Here is an 11319-nt window from a genome sequence, read left to right as displayed (position 1 = left end):
CAGTTTGCTTAAAAGTTAATACTCCTCTTATATGTTCTTCACTGTCAGCAACAAAGTCCTTACAGATAACTTCAGATTTTATAAAGGAGAAAATACATCCTGTTCTGTAACATGTCTACCAATCTTCTGTATGTGCTGTCTCAGTCTGTGACAAAAAACTTTCTTCTCATGGCTTCTGTCGTGTGTTGTTGAAAGCTAAAAGAAGCTCAGTTCTCTAACACACATCTTGACTTAGAGAAGCATGCAACAGCAAAACCAGGTCATCTGTAGGAAGAATAAGCAAAAGAATAAAAAAATTCCAACTATTTCCTTTGGCAAAAGAAGGGAAAGGAGAACTAAACTTAAGCCACAAAAGACCCTTTAATATAATCATTAAAAAGAGAAGGATGCATATAGTATTTCTTCTTTTTGGAAAAAAACTTATAAAAATCAAATTTAAAAGGCAGTAATCATTAAAAAGGCTGGAGAACTTACTTTTGACAAGATCTTATTATCAGAAATAGTATTCAATTCTTTGCTCAAACATCAATTTCTCAACCTAATATTTCAATCTAATATTTAAAATACCTTTTTAGTGCATCTCTGAGAATTGTCAGTGCAATTTAAAAAAAAATCCAACAAATTAATGGAATATTAATGAGGAAGAACACCCTGTATGATTTACAGTCATAAATAATTCTGTCAACTGCCAGGTTCATCAATCACATTTTCATTAATTAATTTGGTGGCTCAATTCTTCCCAGGAGCTTAATTACAGAATTTTAATTTGTTACTTTCCCAGAACTTTTCCATGCTGGAAAAGGAAAGAGGTGTAAACTTTCCTGCCAATCCATGTCAAAGGTTGGTCATCCTTTTCTCATTCAGCAAGGCAGGAAATTCAGATCCACTAATATTATCAATAGGCCTAATTCTCACAGAACAAGGATCTTCAGCATCTGGATGGCTCAGAGATTCTGAACAAGATCAAGTGTGACCATTGGGTGTCACCCAAATAACCAGATGTAGCCAGCAGAATTTAACTGAGCACCATTCATTTTGATTTCAGAAGAAGGATCTTTCTGGTTTGTATTGATAGATCTGTTTCCCTTTGACATCTTGAGTTCTGTCTTCCCTCTCTTTTGTGTTCCTCTGTTATAGACACCTCTACCCTAGTATAATATTTCTGGTTAGAAAACAGAATGTTGTTTTTTTTCTAGAAAACTTACATGACATGTATTATTGAAAATTTATTTCTATTTTTTTTCTTGCAGATATTTTTTAAATGAAAAGAAGTACTCAGTATTTCTTACTTTTTCATGGATGACAGAAACAAAGGAGCATTTAAAAACTCATATAGCCACTGACTGGTTTCAAAGACACCAGAGCGAACAAAAATTTAGCGTATGTACAAATCTATAAGTATACATAAATATTGTGGCGCAGTTTGGAGTGTCTGAGTCATGCTGTGGCTCTCTCTCTGTCCACGTTGCTGTTTCTTTCCAACAGAAACAAGTTTACAGGTGAGTACAATGTCTCATCTTGACATGAATTCGGAATGTATTTAGAGTACACAAAACAACTGGAAGATTATTCTGGACCCCACATGTTAGGTATATCTTCACTGATCAGCTGATCAATGTTTCATGATAGCCTGATACATTTCTCTCTATTGATAACTTGGATGTTACATATGCTGTGGACTCGATGCAGAAGCACTTCAGCTGTAATAACAGCAAGGTGATGCTATTAATTTCACATAGCAAAGAGTAACAAATTCTCCACTAGTGCGATACTGTGGCAATTGCATTTGCAGTGTACTGCAATTCTACTTGTCCTATGTTGTAGGTATCTGTATATGTAGCCTAAATAATTGTATTATATGTTCATATATATAAGTATATATAAACTGTCTATATATGCTTTCTATACACACACCATATAACCTCTTTAAAGAAAAACAAGGTTTCCTTTATCTCCATTCAAGTTTATCCTGTAGACATCTCCTTGTAGCTTCCCCACTAGGGCAATCCCAGAACCACAGGATCATATAATAATTTAGGAGGCCACCTAGTGCAAACCCCTCAACTTGTTGAGTTTTGAACACCTCCAAGGATGGAGAACCCACAGCTTCTCAGAGAAAATGTTCTGGAATTTAAAAAATAAGAAATCTAATTGGAATTTTTCAGGTTCTAGTTCGTGTCTACAGCCTCTCTTCCTATTGTTGTGCATATCCAAGAAGAGTCTGTCTTCTTGATATCCTCTGATAGGTAATTGTAGACAGCAATAAGGTTTCCCTTTGGTTTCTCTTTTCCAGGCTGAACAAACATGACTTACTCAGTCTCTTGTATGTTCAGTGCTCCAGCTCCCTGACCAGTTTGCAGGTCTTACTTGTACTGGGGGGAGGCAGAACTGGACACATCACTCCAGATGTGTCCCACCAGGGCAAGCGGAAGTGTGTTTCCCTGTATCCACTGGCTACACTCATACAGCCCAAGATGATGTTGGCCTTCTTTGCTTCAAGGCTAGTATCTCCCATGAGGACAATGTCATTCCCAGGGGTGTGATTTTTATGAGATAGCCTTGGGTTTGGTTTTATTTAATCAATGCATCTTCATGTTTTTTCATCAAATATTCATCCTAGCCCAGGTGAAATGGAACTGTACAAGAGCTGTCATTTCACATGAAGAGAGAAAGGACATTTATAAAGTTTTCCTAGTTTGATCACAACAAACAAAATGTACATTTGTACTCAATATTTCAACAAAAAGATATTAATTAATGAATATTCCTCCTTCTGTGATTTGAGCAGTACCTTAGTCTATATCCTCAACAACCAGTAAATTCTGTTAAAAGATTTCAGACTTTCTGCAAGCTATTTTTTTCTTCTTTTTTTTCCTCTTCTGATGAGTAAAACATACAGGAATTATTCAGATTAGAATAATCCACTCAGCCAATCACCCAAAAAGGAAGTAAAATAATTTCCATTCCAGTACAACTATTTTTTCAACATAGTGACCCCTGCCACATCATCACTAGTCTATAACTTATGTTTCCATAATCAGCAGGCTGCTTTCTCACATCTCCAAGTGGGTGAGCTATAACAAAGGCTTTACATTCTAAAAATTATTATTCATTTAAAATAAAAAGGCAACTACAGCCTCCAACAAAGATATGGGTGGTTTTGTTCAGATCAACTTTAAGACAATCACCTTCAATATGAAAGTGCACTTTCTAGTGACAATAATTTCTTATCTGTTTAAAATGACAAAGTTGGTCTAAGAAAGAAACTATTTTGCCTTCATAACTGCCACAAAGCGTTATAAGTTCAAAACTGAGACCATAGTCTACACTGAACCATCACTAGATTGAAAGGATAACAAGGAAAATCTTCAAAAGTCTGCTCCATTTGTTGCATTTTCTTACTGTTATGAGAGATTAAATTACCTCTTGATTACTTGTTCCTTGTCCTCATAATTCATGCATTCTTGATTGTACAAGGCCTGAGAGTGATAAATATATAAAACCCAACTGCAAGCCTTAATTCACATTTTTAATTTTGTCCTTAAAAATTATGTTTGATCTTTCTGTCCAGCTCCCTCCTGAACAGTGTACACATCTACTGAGTCCCTATGTCACATCTTTAATATCAGTCATCATTTAAAAAAAAAAAAATAACAACTGCTGCTTTTGCATGGGTCAGGACGGCAGTTCTAGTGCTGTGACCTGGTTCTTATTTTTGTAATTGCATTCTGTACTCTTTGAAAGCTTTTTAATGCTCTGGTGAAATGGAACATTCTTAATAGTATTTCTGAACAACTGCTAATGCTTTGGAACATTTACTGACTGAGGTTTATACCAGAGATAGAAATCTTTTCTGATGAGTGAAGTCCTGCATTAGTAACAGAAAGCATGATGAATGTATCAGTCTCTGAGAGGCATCTAAATATGTCAGTCTAATTTTCTATTTTAAGATTGAATTGATATTTACAATTTGCTTACTCAAAAACTGCTTTTGCCTTGATTTCATAATGATGCCCAAAGCACAGAGCTGTGATTCCAATTCAGAGTTCCTTTAGGATCAGACATGGTGGCTTTGGTCATGTTTGTTTCCCCCATTTATTTCTGAAAGGACGAATATGACTAGGCACATGAAAAAATGAAGTGTTTTTTTAAACATCATGTATTATCCTGGAAATTGCAACATTAATTTTCCAGAGTATAGATGATTTTGATGACTTTCATATCAAACACATCAGCTTCTCATCATGCTTTTTATATTCCATCTGTTGTGATAGAGTACCTTCACCCAAATACAGGGTTGATCACTTTTTTGTTAATTAAAAATAAGGACTCAGCACTGTGTTTTGAAAGACCTGAGAAAGAGGATTGAGTTGAGAAAGCAAACAAACTGAAGAAATTAAGAAAATATAACTCAAGGCAGAATGTTCATGAAATAATGCCTAGGGCTAAAGTCTAAAGGAAAAAATGCCATTTACTGATTAAAAAAAAGGTACAAATATAAGAATAGAACAAATATTAGGTCAAGTAAAATAAGCTTGGATTATATTTTTAACCTAAAACGGTGCATGTTTTGCTAGTAGATTTTAACATACCCAGCTGATGTGTATCCTTCATGTATTCTGAATTTGGGATTTGGGTGTAGGAGGGAAATTTTCTTTTAGCACAGGGAGGATTGATACAGTTTGGAAATCATTGGATAGAGTCAGGGTATTAAGAACATTCTTTAGACCCATAGTAATAATTCAGGGATTTTGATTTACATTAAATTTTATATAAAAATTATAATAGACATGTTTGTATAATACATAATTTATATAACTATACAACATGTAAGAATATTTTTATATTTAAATTATTTGCCCTCATCTACTTTTTTTCTAGTGACTTCCAATAACTCAGAACAAGTGTCCTATTAATTTATTAATTGTATTCTATTAAAAATTGTTCTTACACATTATTTCACACAGAATATATATCTAATATGTTAATGTTAGCAGATTTGTGGTGCTCTATCTGTTGGAAAGGTTGCAGAAATCCAGTGGTTCTGTTTTAACATGAGATTTGTTGTGAATAAGTGATGAAAAAGATTAAGATGAACAGACTACAAAAAAGCAAAGGCTTCTGTCTCTGCAGCAGAAGCTCCCACCAGTGCCTAATATGTAACCATGACACTGGTGTCATTGCCAGGTCTTCTCCTTTCTATGCATTGCCTCCTTCATCCCTCCTGCCACTCACTGCCACCACTCTGGTAATCTAGCTCTTACCTCATTTACATATTTTTCCATGACTAGTGATAATTTTTTTTTAAAATTTTATGGCAAACAGCACCACAGATAGGACTTCAGTATCCAGTTTTTTTGCCCTGTGTGTACACTGGTCCCTCAAAGTGAAAACGTAGCAATTATTTTTCAGCCTAAGGATAGCAGAAGTCAAGAGAAAGTCATACCCAACAATATTCCTGTAAGATGAGTTATGGCCAGAATTTCAAAGCCAGAGAACTTGAGATTAATTTTAGGGCAGAGTGATTAACAGCTGTAGCATACTTCTGGTGTTGTGATTAAATGAACATCTCCCTCACATGAATCCATAGTTCTACAACAAAATACACTATCATCTTAACATTTATCTTTTGGTTTAGATGACCTTAACTTAATATCATTTTCTATGGTAGGTTTTCAGGACACCTTCTTTTTGTTAAATACTTCACATAGAACTGGGGGCTCTGATCAATAACAAACACTTCTGGGGATGAACACACCACCACCAATTACAATTAATAACAGAATGAAGAAGGCTATTTGACAATGGAATATTTTAGCTAGTTTCTCAAAATCAAGACTGGAAAGTCTGGAGTTAGCATAAAGCACTGGGAACCCAGTCTTTTATGTCTTTCTATGTCTAGTTAAGGGATGCATCTGCAAATTGTCATTTCAGGTGAACATAAAAATAGTTTTTGTAACTTTAAAGGTTTTACTCTGAGGTAAATAAAGTTTTGTTAATCTGTTAAACAGCCCAGGATTTATATCAATTTAGTTTAGACAACCTTGTCAACCTTTAGAAGATCCTATTTAATTGAAATTGTGATCTCTTATTTTTCATACTCCATACAAGTTTCACTATTGATTTTATTTATAAATTGCATGTAGTAGTGTTAAATTTCAGTGATGAAATTTGATTTGTTCTGATTCACTCAAGAACCTGAGCAACCATGATGCCACAGCTGTATATATTCCCTTCACTTCCTGTTGTTTAATATTCCACATCCAAAACACTGCCTAGCAGGCTTGTAGTTTAAATCTAGCTTTTTTTTAATTTTTTTTTATTTTTTTTTATTTTTTTATTGAATAGTGAGTAATAAGCTAAAATCTGCTGAGGTTTTAAGTTAAATATTTGCATAACAAATCTCCACTTCTGGGTTTCTTGACCATCTTTTTGCTGCTCTCAATTCAGAGTTATGCTCCCGTTCCCAAGAATTGAGAATAACTTAGCTCTTTTCAGTCAGTCAAATGTGAAATACTGTTTTCTTCTGATGCCTTGAGAGCAATTTACTACTTAGACAAGTATCCAGACCCAAAGGTACAAATGTGAGACTCTTCTAGGCTTCCTGGGAAACAATGACCTGGCATTTATTATCCTCAAATGACATACTCTAATGGAACTTTAGAACTGGGAGAATTAAAGAATATTGGTCCCTTGACAGTTTTTAGGCTTGAATTCCTTCACTGGATCTCACACAGCTGTGCTGATTGATGACATTCAGTATCTGATGCAAAATTCAGAGCCTAACATTCCAGTTCTTTAATGATTGGTCAAAAACAAATGACAATACTTCAAGTAGATTTTATTGTTATACAGCATCTGGATAGAACTTCATCTTTCAAAAGGTGAAGGACTTCTACCTCAGTCTTTGCTTAATTTTCACATCACAGGGCACCTTCCTTTGTATCTTAGTATTTCTACTCAGAATTGCTGAACATATGGACACCTTCACAGCTAATCCTCATACAGAGGCAGAGTAAATCTTTATCTTGATAAAATTATCTTATCCAGTGAGATAATTGGATCAATTAAATATAAAGACAGAGAACACTGTCACAAATGATCTGCAAAGCCCAGCCAAGAATGTCAACACACAGCAGAGGGAAAGATGAACAGTTGTTTCAACCAACAAAAAATCTGAAGAACTATTTTGCTACAGTACGATATCTTATGATGGCACAGAAAGACCAAAAGGCTGTTTAGATGAAAGCTTGGAAGCAATGCAAAGTTTTATACCCGGTTGAAACTAGAAAATTAATATCCACCGACAAGAGGTTCTGTATTTGTACATGCAGTTTTTTATAAATTGTTAGGAAAATGGACTTTTCACAGATCAGTTTTCAAGAAGCAAATAATTAATGCATAGATATTAACTATTATACAATACAAATTACTTATATTCTATTTTAACAAAAATTATGTTCTTTCAGTAATGTGTAACTATAGCACAATTTGATTTATTTACTGTTTAATTCAGCGTATTTGAACCAAGTTAATTGGTGAAATCATCAAACACAATAGTGTGAGAAATCACAGGAGAAGGAGACATGAAGAAAAACAGGACAATTTCTGATTTTCAAGAATTTAATGATGATGACTTAAGAGTTAGTTTTTACATTCTGGACTCAAATTTAAGACAACAATCTGTCTGAGAAAGAGCAAACAAAAGCTAAATGGAGATCAGTGTTACAACAGGAAGTTTAGATAAGTACCACATGGAGATCTGATGTGTTCCAAGTAGAGCCTAAATACACAGCGAGTATGAGTCATTTGATGTAGAATCCAGAGCCTGACTCCTGCCTGTTGATACAGCTCCATGTTCTCACAGCAGAATGTTTAATAATGCAGCTCATTCTTGTACAGAAAGGAGTTTGGTCTGATCCGTAGTTATGTAACTTTTTAAACAAATTGATTTTGACACAGAAGCTGTTAAAGGTAAGCAGACATAGAAAATATTGATACCGTTAAAAAATTTACATATTCATGTAAAACCTTCCTCTCATTTAAGAGACTGAGCAGACTCACATCTAATGCAATAAACTTTCACAGCACAGCAACAATTTGGTGCAACTTAATACACAAGCAATGCCTTGGAAGACATATTTGTGCTTATGTTTTTCATGGATTAAATGGTAGGTAAATATTTTACTACAAAATTGGATTTTGTGGAATGATAGAAAAATTTTTGAGATTTGTTCTATAACAACAATTATACAGGTTATACTGTGTCAAAGGGGCATATATATTTTGGAAAAGTAAATGTATGTTTTGGAAGCTTTGAATAATTTTATTGTTGAGCTCCAATTAGGAAATAAAATGAAAAATGATATAATTAAAGCAAGAGCCCAAAAACTTTCTAGTTCTCTGGGGAAAAAAAAAAAGAAGAAAAAAATGAAGACTTTGTGTCTTATGTGGCAACAATACAAAGCATTTCTTTCTTGCTATAGATCATATTACAGTTATTAACTTCACATGATTTTCTAATACAAAATATTAAGAGAGCTATCAGTTTTGATCCCTCTTTTGGCATCCAAAAGTAAAGTAACTGTAGTCAGTTCCCCTGCAGAAATGTGAAAAAGCAATGTGCCCACACCTGGGGTCCCAGACTATCTAAATTCCTGTGAAGGATGAATCAGACAAGTGTTGGCACTCAAGTCCACCCTGTTCTGGAGCATAACCCAACCCTGTCTGCGCCACTGTTTTGAGACAGGAAGTTTACTATTCCCTCCCTCCTGTTGCACAAAAGCCTGTGCAGGAAGCATGCAGATAGGTATGGGCACATTGGGCTTCTCTGCTTTCCTAAAGGTACATCCTCAAGTACAATCTGCACAGTTTATCAGGTAGAGGACATACCCAGAACAACATGTAGGACAAGAGAGAAAGAGTAAATAAAATTACCTGGAACTCCTTAAGAAGCAAAACTCTTTGGAAACTTATTATAAAGTGGATGGAATTTTAAGCAATGTTTTAGTCTCAGTGTAGTAGTGATGGAATACAGCAAGATAAGAAACTGAGATTATTGTTTATGTTTGGATATTATGACATTTAGCCATTTCCAATTAATTTGGGGATAGCTAAGTATGATGCGACTTTTTAATACTGTATTTCTTGTAGAAATTAATATATGCTTTTAACAAAAGGTTATGAAAAGAAACTGATAATTCAGAGCAGTTGGTGAATATTCCAAGGCCAAAGAGTCAACTTTGAAATTTCATGGGACAACCACGTCCCTATTGCGCAATTAGACTATGAGTAGAAAGAGCAAGAAAAACTTTGGAATCCAATAAGTAGATGGAAGATTAAGCCTTGCTAAAATGCTTTGAATGTGCATGGGAAGGATGTCTGTTGTGAAACTGAAGTTGGCACCAAAGGCTGCGCAAAAGTAAAAGCATATTATGCCTAATTCCACTTACAGTGGGGCTCAGGTTCAAGATCAGTTCTATTTCATTCAGCTTTTGAACTCTTAAGAGAATGCCACAGTTATGTGTAACCTGTGGTTTATCTTTTTGTTAAATAGCATTTTCCTATCAATTTGGATTTCCAGATTTACTTGTATATGTCCTGAGGTTCTATCCAGTGGTTATCTTATTTTCTATGATTACTTAGGAGACACAATTTGATCAGGATATTAGTTTTAATACTGAAGATCTATTGTCTACTTCTTCCTGAATTTCAGAGTTTAGTGTTACAGCTGTTAAGTATCACTGATTGCAACTTCCTACTCTCCAACCAGCAAACAACTTGCTGCAATACATTGACTATCGTGAATGTTAAACTGCCAGGAGTCATCTTTGTCCTGTGGCTAAACAACAGCAACAAAACCACACTGAGGAAGATGACAGGTATGGGTAAAGGTCCCCCACCTAGGCCTGGAGGGAAGTGTAGTATGTGCCTTTTGACACCTTGAGGTGATGCATTAATTGAAAGACAAAGGACAAAATATTTGAGAAACTTTTTGAGGATGTCATCCATCAAGCAATAACATTCTCTGTGGGGCATAAAACCAGAAAGTTTCTCTCTTTTTTTTTTTTTTAATGTCTCATACTTCTGTTTATTTGCTCAGCTACAAGTTTGTTACATTCTGCAGTTCATTGAGAGTTAGTCAAAGTAGAAAACAAAGAACTGTAAATAAAATATATTACTTCTGTACCAGGATTATGTATCACCTTTGCAACTATTAACTCCATGCCCATCTGTTTTGGAGAATTTATAAAGATAAATGTGTCTCAGAGCCCACTACACCTCCCATATCAATATTATCCCTGCATCAACTTTAGCACCTGAGAGCAAGAAACGTACCATGCACCATGATTAGCTTCCTTTCTCTCATCTCCTTTTATAACTCTATTGCTTACTTTCTTTGTCATATACCTTGCTGTTTGCCAATCCCTTTTGCATTTACATTTCTTCCAATACATCCTTGTATTTTTTTCATAGCTTTTAGTAAATTTGATGGTTTACCTTAAGCTGAGAAAACACCACAGAGATTAATTACATTGTGGTGTGCCTTTGCTTAGAAGAAAAAAAAGTATGCATACAGTGCAGTTTCTGAAACTATGATTCCTATAATGTTTTCAATTATTGCAGTAGAGCACACTGATACTGCATTTTAAGGATTTAAGACTAGATTCAGACCTCTTCATGTAGACGTCGACATTGCAGTGCTGGAAAAATCATGGCTTTTAGAGTGTTTCAGATCACAGAAGTCCTTTATGTCTTTAATATAACACTAAGTGTCTCTGAAGAGCTCCAGAAAATGGTCCCTACAGACATCTGTAACTCTTACATGACTACAGAAACCTGATCACCTGGCTTAGATGTGAGCATTTACCATCAAATCACATCCCTGATGCTGAGTGCTTCCATGACTTAGGTGGTACTTCAAAATCATGATCTCCAAGAAGTGTATATTTAATGTTTGCTGGCATACTAATTTAAGTGAACTTTAGCCCATTAACCAGGGGTCTACTTTTTTACAGGATAGGGATGCAATCACAGAAGTACACAGCTCGAAAAACTGTAACATAACAAGAATGTGCTGTTATTTACATGACACTATGAAGTTTTTTAATCCTCTACACCACATGCTGAAAATGCGGGGGCTTTTCACAGTGGAGGAATTGCAAAATGCAGTTACAGAAAGCAAAAGCCTCTAAGCCTTTCCATATGCAAGCTTTCTTTTTTTTTTTTTTTTTTTTTTTTTTGACCACGAGCTCATAAGCTATTCGAAGAAGATAGTCTCTCCTTCTCTCTGTTTACAAAAAGTGAATCACATTTTTG

This window comes from Myiozetetes cayanensis, unplaced genomic scaffold (assembly GCF_022539395.1).
Source record: "Myiozetetes cayanensis isolate MyiCay16 unplaced genomic scaffold, myiCay2020 scf5-8, whole genome shotgun sequence".
NCBI classification, from domain to species: Eukaryota; Metazoa; Chordata; class Aves; order Passeriformes; family Tyrannidae; genus Myiozetetes; species Myiozetetes cayanensis.
This window is presented reverse-complemented; position numbering follows the sequence as displayed.